The 22,151-nt window shown below is 42.3% G+C and overlaps 1 protein-coding gene across 5 annotated transcripts in view; it reads right to left on the bottom strand.

Moving 5' to 3' along the window:
• The window catches only part of Klf12 (Kruppel like factor 12), a 402,663-nt gene that overhangs the window by 326,377 nt on the left and 54,135 nt on the right, over positions 1 to 22,151 (bottom strand). For 2 of the 5 annotated variants that reach the window (XM_040752477.1, XM_040752624.1), the window contains exon 2: positions 4,259 to 4,356. The exons of the other annotated variants lie outside the window; for them this stretch is intronic. The gene's annotated coding sequence lies outside the window, so the exon portion shown is untranslated. The remainder of the gene's footprint in view (positions 1 to 4,258; positions 4,357 to 22,151) is intronic. 5 annotated transcript variants of the gene reach the window in all.

Here is a 22,151-nt window from a genome sequence, read left to right as displayed (position 1 = left end):
TCAGACCAGAAGGGATCAGCATGTATTCCTAGTTTCCCCTTGGGTATAGGAAAGGAAGGGTAAGCAATAGTGGGTGGGAGCTAGGTCGGTTAATCAGAATCATTTCAATCAAACCCCTGAGCTGTTCCAGAGAGCATGTGGTACCAATGGTCTCAATTCTGGAGCCACTGGAAACAGATATACAAGATAAGGTCTAGGATGAGCTCAGAGAGGCAAGGCTGATAATCAAATGCCAGCCCCACTGAGTGTGTACAGATGGCCGGGAAATGCAGACAAGGGAGAGACATGAAGAGCCAAGCTTGGGACAGGTGTGCCAATGCTTTCCAAATAACATGGGAGCATGGAGAAGAAGGAATGGCTGTCACAGGGTTAATCTGGGAGTGCAGGGTAAACTGGAGGGGGCGGGGTTCTGAGACAGGGTTAGCCTAAGAATGCAGAGAAGAATGGTGAAGTTTGAGACTGGGCTTGACCTGGGGTAAACTGGAGGGAGTGGGGTTCTGAGACAGGGTTAGCTTAAGAATGCAGAGAAGAATGGTGAAGGCTGAGACTGGGCTTGACCTGGGACTGTGGGGAAAAGTGCAGGGGGAAGAGATTGGGATTAGCCTGGGAATGAAGGGGCTGAGACTGGCATTAACCTGGTAGTTGAATGGAAGATTGGGGGCAGGGAGGGAGGGTAGAGGGGCTGAGATGGGGTTGTTGACACCTGCAGACCCTGCCCTAAGAAGGGAGGGAGCTGGAACCATGCAGCTCCTGACCATAGGTAACTTTATGAGAGTGAAGGTATATGAGACATTGAGGAGAGGGTTGAGTGTTAAAGACCAAGGAGGGACAGAAGAGGAAGGAGGACATGCCAACAGGCAGAGTGAAGGAGAAGGAGATGGTAAGACGGACAGAGAAGACACCCCATGATTTGAAAGGAAAACCAAGGGGGCAGACAGGAGCAATGGTCATGTTTCATCCATGTAACCCACTGGTCTGCCCGTCCCTTCGTACTGCTGCATCTGTTAGGAGATTTGGTGCCGAGTGCTTGTGGGAGGTTTGTAAGGCCTGCCTTTTATTACTCATTTACCATTGTCCTTACAGTAGAGACTAATAACAACACATATGGCGTGTGATGAGTAAAGAATTGAACTTCCACCGCACAAGCTGTAAAATTGTGCACTGGGCTGCCTTGAGCGTGGAAGAACTCGGCTCAACACCAAGAGCTCCTGGCACAGGGAAGGGATGTGAAATCTCCCTATTTCCCAGGCGTTGGTCTACAAACAGGCTTAACACACAATGTGCGAAAATGAAAATTGTGTTACCAATGCTACCGTCAAGCTCAAATAATGTTTTTTTTCCCCCAAAGTCTACAAGAAACTTCAGCTCACCTAAAATCCACTGGACTGAAACACTGCATTTACCATGATTGGCTTTACTTCTATTCCATGTGTAAAAGGGGAATAGAAAAATATTTGGAATGCATGTCTGCCTTCCTTTGGAGAAAGGAGGGTGAAATTCATTTCAATGGAAAAATAAACCTGCATTCTCGCACCTCCCTGGTGAGGCCTGGAGTAGGAGGAGAAGCAAACATCTGGGGAAAATATTAATAACGGGTCTGCAGATGAGCCAAAGAGGCCCAGAGCTGGGTCTGAGTATAGGGCCAGAGAAAGCTGTAGTGTGGTGTGAAGCCAGGAGCACAGATTTCTTTTAAGTCTGTAGAAAGGGAAAAGAAGATGGCCTGATCACAGTGACCTGCCAGGCACACGCTGCTGGATCTTGATGAGACAGGCAGCTTGTAAAAACCATGCTCTAATATTTGACTGCAATTTTTGTTTCTGAACTTCGGAACTTTTCACTTTCCCTTATCATAAAGTTTACTCAACAGAGTCTTGGATGAACAAGAAGAGGAGGAGTAGGAGGAGAAAGAACAGAAGGGAAGGGAAGGGAGGAGAGGGGAGGGGAGGGGAAGGGGAAGGGGAAGGGGAGGAGAAGGGGAAAGGGAGGAAAGGGGAAGGGAAAGGGAAGGAAGCGGTGCCTGTGTTGTGTTGGCAGATAGGTACAAAGTGCAAGCCAGCAGCCAGGTCAAGGTCAACTCAGGGCAGACTCTAGCGGCCTGCAATCTGCAACCCATTCTTCAAGCACGTGCTCTCCCAAAGAAACTTGCCCTGCTTGCGATGCAGCTCAGCTGTACATGCCTAACACTCACTGCGTCCTGAGTTCTGTCCCCTGCACTACATAAAACTAGGTGTGGTGACACACACACATAAAATTTCAGGGAGCAAGAGGCTGAGTTCAAAGTTCTTGAGTAGAGCAAGATGAAGGCCAGGGTTAGCTATGTGAGACCCTGTCTCAAAAAGAAACAAAAAGAGTGAAAGAAGGCATCTAGGGCTCCATTCAGTGGGTAGTGATGGATGTTCAACACTGAATAAACCAGAGGTGATAATGCCAGGAGGATTAGAAGTCCAGTCATCCTTACTACACATCAGATTGGAGGCCAGCATAGTCTACATGAGGCACCAGGTCACCCCAAAATGGAAATGAGTGAGGCCTGTTTATCACTCTGAAAAGCAACTGTAAAAGTTGACAGCTAGGCATATTCCTGCTCTTCCTCTGATGGGGGGGAATGAACCAAGGCTAGCCATCACTGCTACTGAGTTACATTGGTACCTCTGGAACCCTGAAGCTAGAGTACTAAGATCAAAGAGAAATGCTATTAATGAGAAGTTGGGAAGATGCATACCAATGAGTTACTTCATCTCCCAGCATGGACCAAGTTACTTTTTTGTAGTTACTTTTCTTATTTACACATCCTCCTTGACACACAGAAAAGGTGAGTTAAATTCACAGGCCAGAGATTGGTAATAGTCTAAAGTGGCCAGGAAAATGAATACAGAAATTAAAAAGAAAAACATTGTCTACTTTTTACATTGAGTATAAAATAGATTGATACTAGGGACAATATATTTTGTTCATTTCTTTGTTTTTTGGGGGGCTTTTTGGTGGTTTCAGTGATTAAACCCATGATGTCAATGGTGCTAGGCATGTGCTTTCTTTCTGAGCTATATCAGCAGCCCTTTTCTTCTTATGCTGAGACAGAGTCTCACGAGGTTACCCAAGCTGGCCTTGAACTCACCCTACAGCACAAGCTAGCCTTGAACTTCCAATCCTCCTGCCTTCACCTCCCAAATAGATAGGATTACAAGCTACACATGCCAACCCAGATGACAGCAACTTCCCAAGAGGTGCTTTTGCAATATACGATCAGGAAAAAGGAAACCTGCATGAGAGGATGCCAACACTCAAGGGAGAAGGCGAGAAGGTGGAGAGAATAATCAGGCAAAGAGAGTCAAGAAGAGAAAAATTAGAAATCCCAAATCAATACAACAAATAGTTTTTTAGCTTTATACTCTTTGGTGACATTCTCAGAACTTCAGTTTTCCCAGTGGCAAAAAGGGTATAAAGGAATTTTCCTAATAAACTTATCTTTTAAATAATGCACAGAAAACATCCCACTCATAGAAATCGAGTACAAGGAATGGATGAGCCCCCCCCAGTATGATATGATGATGAATAAGTTGCTACTGTGAGTTTAGGTCTCCACTCCCACTTCTTGATCTTTGAAATGTTCATTGCCCTCTGATCCCAGGTTTTGACTCTGAACTTTACTTTTTCCTGTGGCCTCTGAGAAGGGAAATTATTTTACAGTACACAGGGTGAAGAGGACAGTAACTTCACTGAGCTGAGTATGTACTTTGGTTCCCAGGTTCCCTGAAATGCTCCTGAACTTTCAGAACAAAAGAAAACACTTATTGTTGAGCGGGGCCTCCAATACTACCAATAGAATGGCGACCTTCCTGGGATGACCCAGCAGGTAAAAGTAATTACTGCTCCTGGGTTCAGTTCACACAAAACACAGAGTCACATGAAATAAAAGGAGTAACCCTGTTCCTCAGAGTAATAGTGCATATTGAGTTTTTCCTTTTTTCCTCATGGACCACACCAGGCATTTCACACCTACTCCTTCCAAACTTCTCAGGGATGCTTTTAGGCAAGTACTATCATTAAGTGCATCCTACAAATAAGGGGACTGACTACCTGGCTTGTTAAGCAACTTGTCACATTCATACAACAGCAAGAGTAGAGCTGGATTGTTGTTTTAGATACATGATTCCAAATCCCAGTTTTTAACTACTTCAGCAAAACCCAGCGTCTTTAAGAACCTTATAAACACAAGAAAAGGAAGAAATCTGATCTAGGAATACTTAAAGGCAGGTACCTTAGACTTTTCCAAATTTCTCTCCACAAAATGATGAGCAAGTTACTGAACAGCCTCAATTAGAATTTGCTGAATCAAAGTCCCATGATGCTTGGACTCTGGGAAAAAAGAAGAAAAGATGTCCTGGGATCTCAGTTTCTTCATCTGTGGTTGTAAATGCCTCATATTCTACCCTGAATTCAATCAAACCATACAACATTACTCCATAAGCCAAGCAAATCCCCAAACTCTTGTAATCTTCTTCTGTGTATATGTTTATCTTATTAGTTGTTGGATAAAGCACTACTGGCCAATAGGGAAGCAAGATAAGTGGGACTAGGTGTCAAGGAGGATTCTCGGAAACAGGCACAGTCAGTCACAATGTAGGATACCAGAGGAGTAAGAGGTCTGGACCCTTTCTCCGGTAAGAAGACCAGGTGGAGATACTCAGATTAGCAGTTGTGGGTTAATAATTAAGTCAGGGCTAGCTGATAAGAAACCATAGCAAACAGCCAGCAGCTTCATAATTAATATAGTGTCTTGTGTGTTATTTGGGGACAGAGACAGCGGCAGGACCCAGGCAGCTGGCAGGAAAGAATACATGTCACAAATCTCTTTCTGTCCAGAACAAATTAGTGACCTCACAATATATGACTTGTTGGCTATTTTGAAGGAAGTTACAAATAAAGATTATATGACCATGAATATACTATACTGAACATTGGTGCTATAGTTGGTGGGCTAGTTCTAGGAAAGCCAAATGAAGATTCCATTACTGTGAATGCATTATACTATACTGCACATTGGTACCATAGCTACAACACCATGTGCCTGTAGCACAATATCTAATTGACCTTAATAATAAAAACCCGGAGTCAGTTATCAGGGGCTGAAAGCTCAAAGATCAGAGAAGCAAAGTCTTGAGACACTACAGAATTCTTACTTCTACCAATGCTCAGACCAAAGGGGACATGCTGTCCTCAGACTTCATCCTCAGACTGCTGCCTCAGACTTCCATGAGCTCCTGTCTCCTCCTGCCTTATATTCCTCTCTCTGTCCAGCTATAACCCTTCCTGTCTCTATCTCCTTAGTACTGGAATTAAAGGCACTACAAGTGCTGGGATCACCTTTGTGGGAGCTCTGTTTCTCTTTTAGGCTATAACAATTTCATGTAGCCCAGGAGGACCTTGAACTAACAAAGATCCATCCGACTCTGTCTCCTGAGTGCAGGAATTAAAGGTGTGTGCCACCACTGCCTGGCCTCTATGGTTAACTAGTGTGGCTAGCTTTGCACTCTGATCTTCAATCAAGCCTTATTTGTTAGATAATAAACAAAATATCACCACATGTGCCCATTCATGCCTTGACTTCATATGAGAGCTTGAAGACTACAACCATTTTTGAATACAAGATGGAAAGGCTGTGTCTTCCTAACTGTAGAATTTCATCATACAATGGAAAACGATACAAGCTCTCATGGAAGTTTTGTTTTATCTCATCTGGTACTAGAGGTTGCTATTCAGAATGAAATTGCCTTCAGAATCGTGCCCAGTTGTCTGAGATGGTGGAAACGTTGTCCTGTTTCTAACACACGAAGCAGCTTCCTGTCCCTAACTTGTCATTTCAAAATCAGGCCTGAGTCCCGCAGCTATCACTGTCTATACCTAGAGTATACTTGTGGTAGAGGACTTCGTGCTTCATTCTATACTGGAAGAAGCTTCTCATCACAGAGTACCCCGCACCCCACTTCTACAATGGAAATATTTCCCTCAGTGGAGCTGAAAAAGAGTTAATTTCTTACACTCAGAACTCGGTCTCATTATCTCTAAATTTATCTGTTTGGTTGACATTTCTGGACTTTTCTCTGAGTCTCTAAAGGGATGAAGCTATGCCCACAGTTTTGGATCATGTCACCAGTGGTTAAAACAGCATTTGACAGAGGAATCTGTAATCTAGCAAATACTTACTTGTGTTTTTTTCTTAACAACTATTGATGACATAAGCCCACAGGCATAGCTCATAGAAAATTCAAATGCATTTCAGGTTACAAAACATTTTTTTACAAGAGATGCTTTATAAGAATTTAAAAACACAACTTGCCAATATTGCTTGCTATTTTACAGTTCCTGTGAAGTGATTCACTGTCCATCATGGTATTCAATTTCGTTTGAATATTTAGATAAGATATATATATGTGTGTGTGTGTATGTATATATATGTATATATATATATATGATTGTATGTATGCACGTACATTTTTTCTTCATTTGCTCATTGTCTCCTATACAGTTGGGTTAGCAAAGTAGAGCCCTTGTACTAGTGACCTTGTGTAGTTAAATAATAGTAAGACAAAAAATAGGGAAAACAGTAGTTCATGTCTAGGGGTGTGGTGCATTTGGCAATGTACTTGTCTAGTCTGGACAAGGTTATGGGTTTGATTATCAGTACTGCAAAAACAAAGTATGGTGGTACATGGTTGCAGTCTTTGCAGTTGACTGGGGCGAGGGGCAAGCAGAAACAGGAAAACAAGAAGTTAGAAGGCATTCTCAGCTACACAGCAAGCTTGGGCCAGTCTAGGACACCTGAGCCCACATCTCAAATAATAATAACAAAAGCCACTTGTGTTCAGCTTCTCACCAGCACCATGTTTGCAACCCACGGGTCTCATCATGGTGGACAGGGTTGGCCTCCCGCTGGGGAAGAAGTTGGAGGTATCCTGTATGGGCTGGGTGGAGATCCAGTGCTCACTGTCCATGCCTGGCCATTACACAAGCCCTCCCGTTTCCCAGAGGACACTGGGTGTGAAAGAGGGATGCTGTCAGTCAGCAGGGACGCTGTCTGCCTCTGAGTACTTCCCTGTGCTTCCCCTGCACGGCACCTCCAGCTGCCTGTGTGCACCCGCCCTGTCAGGGTTAAAATAGCTTGATGACTTCACTAGTTCTCACAAACGGGCCAGTTGGCAGAAAGCAAATGCTGCCTGCTCCTGAGGGGAGAGCTTCTTTTTTGTTGTTTGTCTCTTTCCATGTTATCCCCTAATATGAATTCTTGCTTTCGTTTTGACTCCTAAAGACCCTTCCTTTCTGAGGTTCGATTCAGCACTAACTTGCTGCAGATCTCTTCAAATGCCTTTAAAAGACTCAAGCTAAAAAGAGGTCACTGGAAGCCATGGAGCATCCAGACTGTATTATAATTTCTGAGGTGAAACTTCAAGGACATCAAAACTAACCTTACATAACACACTAACATTTTGTTTATCAGAGTATCAAACACCTGCATCAAAAATATTAGTGACACTTGATATCCAGCCACAATTTTTAATGCCTCATTCTTCATGATTGCTCTGGAACCACGGATGAAGATGTCATCAGAAGGTACTAAGGTAAAAAAAAATGGCCAGTGCTGATCAGAGTCAGATGGCAGAGAGCTTAGAGGACCGCTTTTCACCATCCAAGTCAGGTAAACTGAAACTAAAAAGGAAGCTGGCATAAGGAACTCCTGTGGGCAAAACAGCATATTTCCCAATCAAACAACCAAATCTTACACGAGCATTTGGCATGTTAGAGTTTTTCACTCCCTTTCAGAATGTGCCACACATTAGTAAGAGAATATTCTGTGAAAAAAAACAGGTCTTTTTTAAGTTCCAGAATCATAACTCAGAGCTTTGTCTGCACTGCACTTTGAGTCTAAGAGAGCATTTAGATTAACTGCTCCAGTGCCCTATGGACACAAGATTTATACTCAGAGAAAAGACTCCATATGACTCTGGGGACATGGAGCTAATGAAATGATGCGGTTCAGTGGCTAAAGATGGCTGCTCCGAAAGGGTACTGTCCCTAAGAGTGGAAGGAGTCAGTGACACTGTCTTCCCGGCACACCTCCATTCTGCTCAACTATCCTGGGATCCTAGCATCTAAGCAGGGACAACCTCTTACAGCCACACGATGTGAAGCCTTCCCAACCCAACCGTGCTAATCAAAACATTGCAAGAACTTTGCAGTGGCTAGGAAAACGTCTAGATGACAGGGAATTTTAAAGATTGTCCCACAACCATGTGTTCGTTACACAAGCCTATGTTGAATATCTCATGTGCATTGTGAATGGTGGGGGCGCTGTCCACAGGGACAAATTGGAGAGCAAGATGGCCTTTAAGAATGTCACTCAGGACCTGAAAAGAGATGGCTTGGTCAGTAAAGTACACGCTGTATAAGCATGAGAACCTGAGCTCAATGGCCAGAACTCAAGTAAAAATCCCAGTCATGGAGTCCCGACTCTAGGAGGTGAGGAGAGGCTTACTGGCCAGTCATCACAGCCTGCTCAGAGAACCACAGGCATTGACAGACCTGGGCTCAAGAAACAAGAGGGATGGTATGGTGGTTTGAAAGAAAATGGGTCCCAAATGTGGTGGCATTATCTGGAGGTATGGCCTTGTTGGAGAAAGTGAGTCAGCGTGGGAGCAGGCTTTGAGGTCTCTTTTGTTCAAGCTTCCCTCAGTGTGACTGTCAGTCAACTTCCTGTTGCCTACAAGCCAAGATGTAGCCAGCATCAAGTTTGTCTGCATGTCACTATGTTCCTCAACATGATGATAATGGACCAAAGCTCTGAAACATAAATGAGCCAACCCAATTAAATATTTTCTTTATAAGAATTGCCGTGGTCATGGTATCTCTTCACAGCAATAAAAACCCTAACTAAGGCAGATAACTTGTAAGGATTTATACCCAAGGTCTACCTCTGTCCTTCACACATTTTTACATACAATTGTGTAACACACAGACACACAAAGACACACAGACAACAAATTCCACTAAGTCCTTTCTTTAGCTAAGCATTGCACAACTTCAAAATTTAACACTGTGACTGCTGCAATCATAGTATGTGTGTAAGTCAGAGGTCAATTTGGGGTCTTTTCCTCTACCACTCTCCATCTTATTATTTGAAAAAGGCTGTCTCATGGCAACTAGAGCTTGTCAATTGGCTACATTACTGTCCTTCAAGCTCTGGTGGTCTGTCTGTGCCTGGGGTCCTGCTCCCCGTCATCTCAGGGATACAGATACAGCACACCCCACCAGTCATTTTCTGCTGGTGACAGAAATCCCAACTGCATGAGACATACTTGCATGGCAGACACTTTACTGACATTCATTTCTTCAACCCCTGAAATCTTTTTTATACTAACCTGTTGAGATGCTTAGTTTTCATTATCAATTAGACTAGATTTACAATAATCCTCGAAAAAACGTTTCTGGGTGTGTCTATGAGTTTCCAGGCTGAGCAAGGAAGACCCACCCTGAGGGTGGCACCATTCCATGGTTTGGTTTTCAGAATGAAAAGAAAGGGCAAGTCAAATAACAGCAGTCATTTCTCATTATTTCCTGACATCAGATCTAATATGACCAAACATCACATACTCCTGCCTTCGTGTTGTCCCTGCTATGATGGGCTATGTCCCTCTTTAAAATGTAACCTTCTTTCCACATGTTGCTTCTTGTAAGGTATTTGGTCACAACAAATAGAACAGTAACTGATGAAAAGAACTGAAAGAGTTGGGTTATGATTTTGGAAGAAAGTTCATGATACTACAAGTTATTATGCCTCACTGCATAAGCTTACAAAGACTTTTGGTGAATGTAATCACTGGAGGTCAATTATAAAATAATATTAAAAATAAAATCATTTACACAGTGACAGAACAAACTCAGTGATCAGTGATGGTAACATCAATAAGCATCAACTGCTAGCACCATAAAAGATATTCATTTAGACTTGTTTAAAAAAAATCTTACCTTTTACTAATAAAGTTTAGAATGGTTGAGTTGTTCCTGCCAAATTACAAAGACACACAGGTATGAGATTAGCATCTCAGACTCAAAACTAAACTTTATTTATCCTACCATTTCCCGTTGTTCTAAGTCAGATGCACACATGCACATAAATATGTTATTCTGTGCCTGATTTATATTCAAAGATACTTATACAGACATACATATGATACAGGTCTGCATGACTCAGACACATACAATATTACATTAGTGTCTGTTTCATACATACAATTTGCCAACCCACTCCCACACATTATACACACCCAAAGTTAGTCGTAGAATCATATCTATGCACCTGTACACATACTCTGTTGCTGGACATATTTACAGGTCATATATATATTTTTTTTTCTATATTATTCTATATCTGATTTGTACATCCATAAATATGTTTCTCATTTATGTGTATATTTCTATTGACACGTACACATATAAAGAAGCTTAATATATGCTCGTAATGTAGTAAGTGCAAATGTAAACAAGACATACATAAAGCTATAGGAGAATTATAGCATATTTCAGGTAATTTACCTGGACTTATTTACATCTGTGGCTTGAGAGACTTGAGGAGTATGAAAACAATGACAAATATGGACACTTGATGACAACAAAGGGATTCAAGTGTATGAAGATTTCTAGTTCTTAGTTCATGTTTAGGGTAACGGTGGTATTTGTATGTAGACACATTCAGAGAGATGTAGATGGAGGCTGGACACTACAGGGGCAGGAAGGGCATTAGCAAGTTGTTGTGTATGCTCACCTGCTGTTCTACCAACAGGACAAAGATATGAATACAAAGAAAGAGATGCAACACCCAATGGCTTCATTTACAAACTATGCAATGTAAATTTCTGGGGTCTACTAAGCCATGTGGGGAGCACTGTGGACTTTTCCTTTCTTCTTTAAACTATGCGTACTATGAGATTAGTCTACTTTTACTTAACCAAAAATAATTCCACCTTACCATTAAGTATGAGCATTATAAATCATATATGCATTATACTGAAAAGTCTTCTCTGTTGCCAAACCATGAGACATCACTTTATGACCCTCTGGAAATGTTCTCCTTGTTTAAATGAGGATATGTAAGTATGAAGAATAATGAGATGTACTCAATCAAATATGCACATCTTGTGTTGCTTAAGTAAAACTCACTGAGAGTTATTCACTGGAAAAAGAGGTCTTTTGACTTGGAATGTACTAATCTCTCTGGCCTTAGAAGACAGCTATAAAGGTCACAAGTGAACTCTTAAAAATGAGGCATTATTTCTCAAAGAGAAATGCGTTAGGCAAATAAACCATGGGTACTTTGAAGTCCATTTTAAAGAGATTATCCATTGCCTAAGATAACAATCAAAAGGAGCAGGCTCTGGGCAGATGTTTAGGGGACAGAGTAGGCAGGGTAAGCAAGCTGCTTTTCAAAATCTACAAGGTAAGTCTAACATGGTAGCATTGAGAGATGGAAGCAAGAACATGAGTTCAAGGCCATCTTTGGGTACATAACAACTAGACCGGTCTACAACAGATCCTGTCTCATCAACAACATTAATACAATGGAAAAAGAGCCCTTCTGTCAAGTAACACACGAAACCCTTCAGCATTTAGTGGGCCAAATACAAACTCATAATCAACTTGCCAAGAAAAAACTTGAGTAACCATGCAAAGTGCTCCAAAGTCAATTTTAAAAATTGTTGCTTCATTAACCAAAGGCCAAAGAAAATAAAGTTTTTTTGTTTTGCAAAATGAATAAGAGTATGTATATAAAATAGAATGATGGTTTCCTTGATCTTTATTAAGGAAAGTACTGTAAATATGAAACAAGTTAGAGAAACTCCGTGATTAACTTAAGGGTGAGTGTAAACCTAATTATTAAACCAGATAAAGCTACAGCAAACACAAAACAAGAAACAAAAAAAACATAACTTGCACTGTCAGAATCAAAAACTCATGGTAGAGACAACTGCTGGTGAGTCAAACATAAATGTGTATTGCAAGGCAGCAAACAGAAAGGAAACTAGTGGGCACTTGTCCATTTCAAAACAAAACAATAAGTATTAATTGTATACTATAGGTGAGCATTCAGTCACCTGATTGTGGACAGACTGTAGACTACCTAATACATTTACAATGTGCTGTAATTGGATGTGGAATGACCCCATTGACCATGTTGAAGACTTGACAGCCTTCCTCTGGGGCTACAGAGAGGAGATGGAAACTTTAGGAGATGGGGTCTAGCAAAAGGAAGTCAGGACATTGGGTTGAACCTTTGAAGTGTTTACTTTTGACCTCGCCCCTTCCTCTTGTTTTCCATCTGCCATGAGGCAAATAGCCTCCTAGTCAAGGCCTTCTCCACCGTGGCGCTCTCTCACATCTATTAGGGCAAGTATTCAGAGACTAAAACTTCTGAAACCATGACCCAAAATAAACCCTTATCCTCACAACTTCATTTTCTCAGGTATTGTGTCCTAACAACAAAATGTCAACGACCATGCTGTAGACTAAACCAAAGAGTAGCTTTAACCATTACACTTTGCTATCGTTGCACTATGAGATAGTTTACAGGGAATCAGGGTTATAAGCTTGATGATGTCCAGGGAACAGGTGCTTAATGTCCTTATGAATGATGCTCAGGAAAGAATGTGCAGGAAGGTGAGGAAGTCTGTACTAGGCTCTCTGGCTACCATGATGCCAGGTCACAGAGATAAGCATCTGTGACAGCATGAACTTAATTGACCTCCATAATCTCATAGAGAATGTCACTTTTAGGAGGTGTGGCTTTGTTGGGGGTGGGTATTGCTTTGTTAGAGGAAGTGTATCAGTAGGGGCAGGCTTTGAGGTTTCCTATGCTCAGGATACCACCCAGTGTCTCAGTCAGCTTCCTGTTCCCTACAAGATGCAGGACTCTTGGCTACTATTCCATCACCACATCTGCCTGCACACTGCTATGCTCCCCACCGTGATGATAATGGACAGAACCTCTGAAACTGTAAGCAAGGCACCTTAATAAAATGTTTTCCTTTATAAGAGTTGTCATAGTCCTAGTGTCTCTTCACAGCAATAATAACCCTAAGTAAGAAAGCATCTTTTAGCATCAATCTAACAAGTACAGTAGGCTCCTTACAGGCAACATCCACTGAGTCAGCTGTCTAGATGAACCAATCATCTCCAGTCCCTTTATAAATCATAATAACCAATGCCAGTGCACTTAGAATGTTTCCAAGCAGGTGACTCTTCGAGCAGACTGAAATCCTCGGTTCCCATCAGTGGAGGCCTATCATAACTAATGTACTTTTTGTCCTAAACTTGTTTATTTGACAATACCATATGGTAAGGACAGGATTTAATTGAAGGATTACTTAAAACTGTGAAATAAGAATATGAAAAGTAGCAGAGTGTCTCTATGAAAAGGTCACCTCTGTGAAAATGCTCCAAGGTTAGCCTACTCTAAAATAGTATTTTCCTGCTATTGAATATGTGTTAATATTTGCAGAGCAATTAAAAATAATAAATAACAAATAGATACATCTTTACTTCATTTTTAAGAAATGAAGCAAGGAACAATTCAGAGGAGACTGATTTTTATTAGGAATGATAACCTCTGACATAATTTGCCTTTATGTTACTGTGACAAACACTGACTAAAAGCAACTTGGGAAGGAAAGGTTTCATCTCATTTCTTGGGGTACAGTCCATCATTTACAAAAACAAGCGAAGGAGGTCAAGGCAGGAACATGGGGGCAGAAACGGAAGCACATGCCACAGATAAATACTGCTTACTGGATTGCTTAGTTTGGTTTCTTATACAAAGCAGAACCACCTGCCCAGGGGTGGGCCCCATCCACTATGCACAAGTCATTATGCTCATGACTACAGACACAAGAACATCAAATTAATCTATTCACTTTCCAAGTATACTCAGTCATCACTTTAAATAAGAGGCAGTACCAATCATGGAGAAGAAAATACCTTAGTCTGGAGATGGTAGGGTGCCATGACAGCACTGAGAATATAGTGGCAATCTAAAGAGAGAGCTCATGTGATTCTGAAAACTGTCTAGAAAAAAAGTAGGATAATATAAGCACAATATTAATAAATGTAAAATCAACAGGATTGGTGACAGAAAAGAGCTAAAAGGACATGGGATAAAATTGACAAATGGACAATCAGCACGATTGGGGATTTTATTTATGAGGAAATAAAGATACAGAGCAAGGTTGGGAACATGAGTTTGAAATGCTGAACATTACATCCAGAAGGAAATATGTAACTAACAGTTGACTATCTACATCCAAGACCCAAGAAAAATGAAGGTGACTGTTTCAGATGGTATTTGAGCCTGATGGCATAAATGGGTCTGCTCATGGAAGCAAACACAGAAAGGACAGGGTGAGGGGTTGTATGAAACACTTCCAAACACCAGTTTTAGAGTCATAAAAGGAAAGCTTACTCCCTCAGGGCAGGGCATTGGTATGTGATAGAGGGAAAAGAAACAAGGGATTTCAGAAAAGAACTTCTATGTAAAGAGTCACACAGACATTGTCATGGTGACCTAAGTCGCCTGATGTCTATTTGTAGAGGCCCATTTTCCAATTTCTCTACAGCATACCTACAGCATTGATCTTCATGGTTTGACCTTCCTGATCATATGCACTAGAGGAATGAGGTTCTCACTCAATATCCTTCTTTTCCAATGTGATGGCAGACATGGCATTTGCAGTGTGATTCTGTAGTGCAAGACTATGCCCCAACAAAAGAGAATCAAAGCCAGGGTTGTAGCTCAATGATAGAGAACAGATAAGGTCCTCAATCAATCCCAAATCTGAGAGAGACATAGAGAAAGTGAGAGACACAGAGAGAGGCAGAGACTGATGGCCCCCAAGAACTCCCTCATTCTCCTTATGCCATGAGGTCACAAGGAGACTTTGGGCCTCTCCAAGGCAGAAGAGGTCTGTCACCAGAACCTGTCCACACCAGTGCTCTGATCTTAAATTTCCTACAAGAAAACCATGAGCAGAAATGTTCTTATGAGACAGTGGGCGAGAGGAAAAGAGACAATGTGGGCAGGACAGATGGGAGGGGAGAGGAAACAGCAGCAGGGAAAGCGTTTGCCACCAAGAGAAAAAAACTGAAGACATAAGCAGTAAGTCAGTAAAGTGAAGAACAGTATCAAGTGTGACATCACGGAAACACAGCATGTAACAGTTTGGGAAACCATGAGTCAAGTGTGAGCTACCCAACAGGTGTTCACACTCAGGTGCTGGGGTTAGAGAGAGCATGGAGGATGAAGAAGCAGGGGGAAGCTCACTGAGGCGCTCTCCTTCAGCTGAGAAGAAAGGAGTGAGTGGGGTTCTCTTCAAAAGAAAGAAACAGAGTAAAAGAGGGCTCTTTAAAATACATAGCACCGCCTGCCTAGTCTACACAGCAAGCTCCTATGTCAAAACTCACAACTTACAGACAGACAACAACCTGACAGAGATTCCGACGTTTTCCTCTGGAGGAAAGGAGGCAGATCATAAGCAATGTGCTCTGGGAAGGAAGGAAGGGAGGGAGGGAGGGAGGAAGGAAGGAAGGAAGGAAGGAAGGAAGGAAGGAAGGAAGGAAGGAAGGAAGGAAGGAAGGAAGGAAAGAAGGAAGGAGACAGTGCCTGGCATGAGGTGGAAAGACTAGCTGACAGAGTAACCCAGGAAGCTCCTGGTTTCCAGAGGGATGTGACTCTATTCCTCCCTGTGGGGGTGGGACCTTGTTCCTTCACGAGTTTGGGGTGCTCAGCAGCGCCCCTCGAGAGGCTTTATAGCAAGTCTGTAACATTTACTTCATCAATGAGTGCAAGAAGCTAGCTTTAGCTTACAGAATCACAGGAGGTAAAGCTATTAATAAGCCTGGAAGAGGCTGAAGCAATGGCTCAGTGGGTAAGAGCACTTTTCTTTGCAAGCCTGAGCCCCTGAGTTTTCATACCAGGAGCCACATAAAAAAAACTGCCTGAGGTCATACCTCTTGTTAATTCCAGAAACAAGGGGCATGGCTGGGAATGGATGGGCCAGTGCAGCTCCCAGTTCAATGACACACCCCATCTCAAAAAATGAAGGTAGAAAATGGGAGAGCAGGCCATCTGGCACCTTCCTCAGGCCTCCACACATATGTCACATATGTGATTGCACTCAAATTATACACACATATATACCATAAACAGATACTTAACATACACATACACATACACATAAATAAGTAAATATAAGTAAACAACAACAAAACAGCAGGAGTCCAACAGTTGCTAGAAACAATTCATACAAGCTAGCAATCTTAAAGTATCCTTACACACACGTACCATGTACATATACACAGTAATGAAATACAGGCAATAAAACTGAAAAGAAAGCATACACCACTACCATTATGGAGGTATGCTAATGATAATGTTAGCCATCACATTGTACTGTGATACAGAGTACAGCCACTAATTCTGGCAAGGTGGGTTCCCCCACATAAAAATAACACAGTGTTTGTGAGCCTAAAACATGCCAAACAATTGGTGGACTCCTAGTTGCAACCTGCCCATTTCCTCAGGAGCATTTCGCTATACCTGAGGAAAATATAAATTTTAAAAAGGGAATTAACCATTATTTTCCATGGCAGGTGGGGAATGTTGTCAGCAACACCCTTGGGCTGTAATATGTAAGGCTAACCTTTGTTACAGTTCATAAACTTTTAACAAGTGAGTGAATGATGAGCTAAAATGGATCTGACAACAATAGTTAAGAAAAATTAAGATCTAAGCGCCATCACAGTGGTCCAAGAGACAAGACTCTGTGGTTGGCCATGGTGCAATCCTGGATGGTGATTGTTATTATTTTCAATTGATGCTGATGGGAAAGAATGAGAAATTCTCTACATATTGAGAAAAGCATAAAACACTGTGTAATCAATCAGCATCATGTCTTCGCTTTTCATTCTTCCAGGAACAGTTGGATGCTCTGCCAGAGGAACTGGCATAGAAGACAGAATGCAGCGGTAGGGTTTGGTCCTCATGAGGAACCCTCCCCACTCCCGTAAACTTTTCTAAACAGAAGATACCTAGATAGAAAGGCAACTTTACCTGGAAATAAAACAAATGAAAGGAGTGTTCTGTTGCTCACCTTTACCCCAAACTACATCCTACTTAACCAATGAGCCAAGCACACATCGCCATGCATCTTCGTCTCTATTTTTGAAAGTTTCATACATATTCAGAGTGTATTGTAATCATACTTGAACCCCCTCATTATCCTTCTTTACCCACTGAACCCATCCTTCTCTCCACCCCCACCACGTGGTTACATCATGAGAGAGAATGATGCCTCTTCCAGCCATTAGCTTAATGAGCACTCCACTTTATCCACCACAGAAAGTCAGAGGGCCCAGTCTAACGCAGGTACCCACAGTTGTGTGTTTGTGGCTGCAACAGCAGTGTCAGATCTGGATAGCAGCATCCCATGACACTCTTCCCCACGCTCCTGCTCTGAGATTCTTTCTGCCCTCTCTTCTGTGATGTTCCCTGGACCTTGGAGAGGTGGGGATGGATTGAAATATGTCCAGTTTAAGGCTGAGCATTCATCAACCACCTATTGTCAGCTCTCTGACCAGATGAGTCTCTCATGTATCCTTTGGGGGCTGGGAAGAGGGGGTACGAACAACTTTGATTGGTTGCGATGGTAAAGGAATAGGGAGAAGACATCAACTACCGCTTCCAAGGAAGTGCCCACAGAATCAATTGTGGCATCTTGCTGAAAGCTTTTAGAGTACTTGCACATAGATAGCATATGCTAATTAAAAGAAATTAGAAAGAAAATATGCGGCACAAATGGAGTTCTGCAAACCTCTAAATCTTTAATAATAGTAACATGTTTATAAAATTTATAAAAATTATATCAAAGATTATAAATACAAGAAGTTAATGCTCATCAGAAATAGCACATAAAAAGAGAAAAAGAAGGAACACTACAATATCTCTCACAATTTTTGAAGCTTAGTTTTCTTAAATTAGCTGATTTCATATTGCCATATCTTGACATTATTCAAGATTATCTACTAGCAGGCGATGTGACCACATAATTTAATTCATTATTTCCTCTTGGAGTTTTTTTGTGTGTGGGGTATAAACAATAGGTTAAAAGCTGTTGCTTTATAAAAATAAGATTCCTTCTCTAAGCTGATACTGACCTACAATCTTCACCCCTACGGGCTAACTGGCTAGCTTTCATAGGGCTAGAAGGTGTTACTTCTGGTAACAGAGGAGAAAAGTGATCATCACTCTTACCCAGCCACAAATGCAGTGAGGTCCAATAACAACTGTCCTGACAGGATACACCCACAAACGCAATAATGACACACATGTCATGGGAGTAACTGCTTTCTGGTTGGATTTAAGGTCTGGTCCATGAGATGGAACCCATACCTAGCAATTATCATCAGTGCCAAAAATTGCCTGTGTCTAGATAGGTCATAGTCCCCAGGGGAGAATTCAATGCTACTATTCTGCTAAATCGACACAGTATTAGCATGATTGCTAATGACTTAGTGTTAAACCCATAAATTAATTCGGCTCTCAGCCCTCATCAGAGAAGCTTCTTTTGGAAGCAGACAGCAATCAGCACAGACCCACACCTGGTCAACACTCAGAAAACAGAGTGGGGAGTGCCCAGCTTTAAATGGAGTGTCAATATCACACCCTTCTCCCCAAAGCTCAGAAATTATTGTGGGGAGGGGGGGATGAAAAGATTATGTGCATGAGACATTAGAATACTACAAAGGAACAGCGTTTTCGGGACACAAAGGGGCAGCTGCACACGTGAGCCCCCAGCAATTGTGACAGCATGCACAAGACCCGCACAAGCTCAAGGCAGACAGAAATCCCAGCATGGAGGTTGGGGGAGGCACACAGATTCCCACCACTAGCTGGGGAGCTAAAAGCAGTTAAGAGCTGCTGAGGAAGGGAAGTCTGTTTTCCTTGAGAGTGTGACCCCTGGTCTGTAGACCACACTCCACCGCGGTCCCACACTGCAGGTCCCAAGAGGATTTGGATAACACAAGCTGAAACTTGATGGCATTAAAGAAAAAAGGAGAACAGGAAGTTATGTGGATAAGGAGGTGGGGTAGCTCTGGGAGGACATGGATGATTATGATCAAATTATATTGTATAAAAAGTTGAAAGAATCAAAAATATTTTTTTAAAAAATGTTTCAGAGTCTGTTGCCATGGATCCGGGGAGGGGTTGGACTCTCAGCCAGCAATGCTGACCTTTGCACTTCCCTAAGTCTCAGATTTATTTGAGACATGGGAAGTTCCAGATCCTGCTACCTCCTGCTTAAGGAAATGCTCTGTCAACAGTCACTAGACTGCTGATTCTTTGAATTCAGCTGGCCAGACTGCTGAGTTGGGGACAGGGGACTTAGGAAGTAGTGTTCTAATGCTAGCCACAGGGAATCTCTCTTGGGCCACTTAAACAGTTTCCAAACAAACACAGTCTTCAAAGACACTTGCATACATGTCCACAGAAGGACATACTTGTAAAAGAGAATAACCAACTCTAAGGCTTACAAACCTAAGACAGAAACATATCCAGAGAGCTCCCATTGCTGTGCTTACCTGCTGGAAATATTTCCCACAATCATGGGGCTGCCACCCCCACTTAATTCTATTTAACTCTACGTACATAAATCCACTCACACTGAATGTGCTAGTCACAGTAATCTTCCTATCTTCCTCCCACTTTACCTCCAGTAAGGTCACCACAGCAACATACGTAACTCAGAAACATGACCTGTTTACTCCTATTTAGAAGAGATTTTCTGTGTACTGGGAGCATAGAAAACCTAAACTACCCAAGGAAAAGAATCCCCGTTCTTTGCTAATTTCTCATTCTTCTTTTTTTTTAGGTTTTTTATTTAAATTAGAAACAAGGTTGCTTCACATGCCAATCCCAGCTCCCTCTCCCTCCCCTCGTCCCACACCCCCCACCATCCTCCCCAGACCCCCACCCAAAGTCCTCCATGGGGGATACCCAGAGTCTGTCATTTCCTTCAGGGCAGGGCCTCGGCCCTCCCCCAAGAGTCCTGGCTGAGAGAGCATTCCTCATTGTGGGATGGGCACCCAAAGTCCATTTGTACACCAGGAATAAATACTGACCTACTACCCAAGGCCCCATATATTACCTAGGCCTCCACACTGACACCCACATTCAGGGGGTCTGGATCAGTTCCATGCTGGATTCCCAGCCATCAGTCTGGGATTAAAGAGCTCCCCCTTGTTCAGGTCAGCTGTTTCTCTGGGTTCCACCAGCCCAGTGTTGACCCCTTTGCTTATCACTCCTCCCTCTCTGCCACTGGGTTCCTGGAGTTCAGTTCAGTGTTAGCTTTGGGTGTTTGCCTCTGCTTCCATCAGTCATTGGTTGAAGGTTCTAGGATGGCATATAAGGAAGCAGTCAAACTCATTATCAGCGAGGGCCAATCAACTTTATATACAAAAGCAAAAGAACCAGGATAGCCAAAACAACCCTTTAAAATAAGTAGAGGAACTTCGGGAGGCATCACTATCCCTGACTTTAAGCTCTGTTATAGAGCTATAGTCCTGAAAACGGCTTGGTATTGGCACACAAATAGACAGGTAGAACAATGAAATCTAACTGAACACCCCGATATTAACCCATACATGTATGAATACCTGATTTTTGACAAAGAAGGTAAAATTATACAATGAAAAAAAAGAAAACATCTTCAACAAATGGTGCCGGCAGAACTGGATGCTGGCATGTAGAAGACTGAAGATAGATCCATGTCTATCACTATGCACAAAACTTAAGTGCAAATGGAGCAAAGACCTCAACATAAATCAAACCACACTGAACCAATTAGAAGAGAAAACTGGAGGTACCATTGACCACTTCCTGAACATAACACCAGTAGCACCAGAAACTGAGGTCAACAATTAATACATGGAACTCTTGAAACTGAGAAGCTTCTATAAGGCATAGGACACAGTCAACAAGACAAAAAGGCAGCCCAGAGAATGGGAAATGATATTCATTAACCCCACATCTGACAGAGGGCTGATCTCCAAAATTTACAAAGAACTCAGGAAGCAAGTCTCCAAAACATCAAAGGATCCAATTAAAAAGTGGGTTATAGAACTAATAGAGAACTCTCAATAGAGGAGTCTAAAATGGCGGAGACAGTTAAGAAAGTGCTCAATATCCCTAGCCATCAGGGAAATGCAAATCAAAACAACTCTAAGATACCATCTCACTCCTGTCAGAATGGCTAAAATCAAAAACACCAATGACAGTTTATGCTGGAGAGGATGTGGAGAGAGGGGAATACTCCTCCACTGCTGGTAGAAGTGCCAACTCATACAGCCTCTTTGGAAATCAGTATGGTGATTCCTCAGGAAAATGGGAATCAGTCTACCACAAGACTCTGCAATTCCATTCTTAAGCATACACCCAAAAGATGCACATTCATACAGCAAGGACCTATTCAAAGCAACATTATTTGTAATAGCCACCTAGATGCCCCTGAACTGAAGAGTGGATAGAGAAAGTGTGGTACATTTACACAGTGGAGTACTATATAGCAGAAAAAAACAGTGGAATCTTGAAATTTGCAGGTAAATGGATGGCACTAGAAGAAACCATCCTGACTGAGGTAGCCCAGTCACAAAAAGACAAACAAGGTATGTACTCACTCATATATGAATTTTAGGCATGGATCAGGGGAGTGCCAACCTACAACACCGCTACCAGAGAGGTTGGGAAACAGGGAGGACCCTAAGAAAGATATGGTACCCCAAAGAAGGGGAATGAGGCAAGATCTCTTGAGCAGATTGGAAGCATGTGGGGTGGGGAGAGGGGAGGGGAGGAGGGGGAGAAGAAGAGGGCAGGAGAGGACATGGGGGACCAGGAAGGTTGCGTCTGGTGAAGAATAGAGGAGAGAAGGATGAGAGATACCATGATAGAGGGAGCCATTATATATTTGAAGATAGATCTGGCACTAGTGCGATTTCCATCGATCTACAAGGATGACACCAACTGACAAACTAAGCAATAGTGGAGAGCCTATCTTTAT

Source organism: Mesocricetus auratus, unplaced genomic scaffold, assembly GCF_017639785.1.
Source record: "Mesocricetus auratus isolate SY011 unplaced genomic scaffold, BCM_Maur_2.0 Super-Scaffold_2245, whole genome shotgun sequence".
Lineage (NCBI taxonomy): Eukaryota > Metazoa > Chordata > Mammalia > Rodentia > Cricetidae > Mesocricetus > Mesocricetus auratus.
This window is presented reverse-complemented; position numbering and strand designations above follow the sequence as displayed.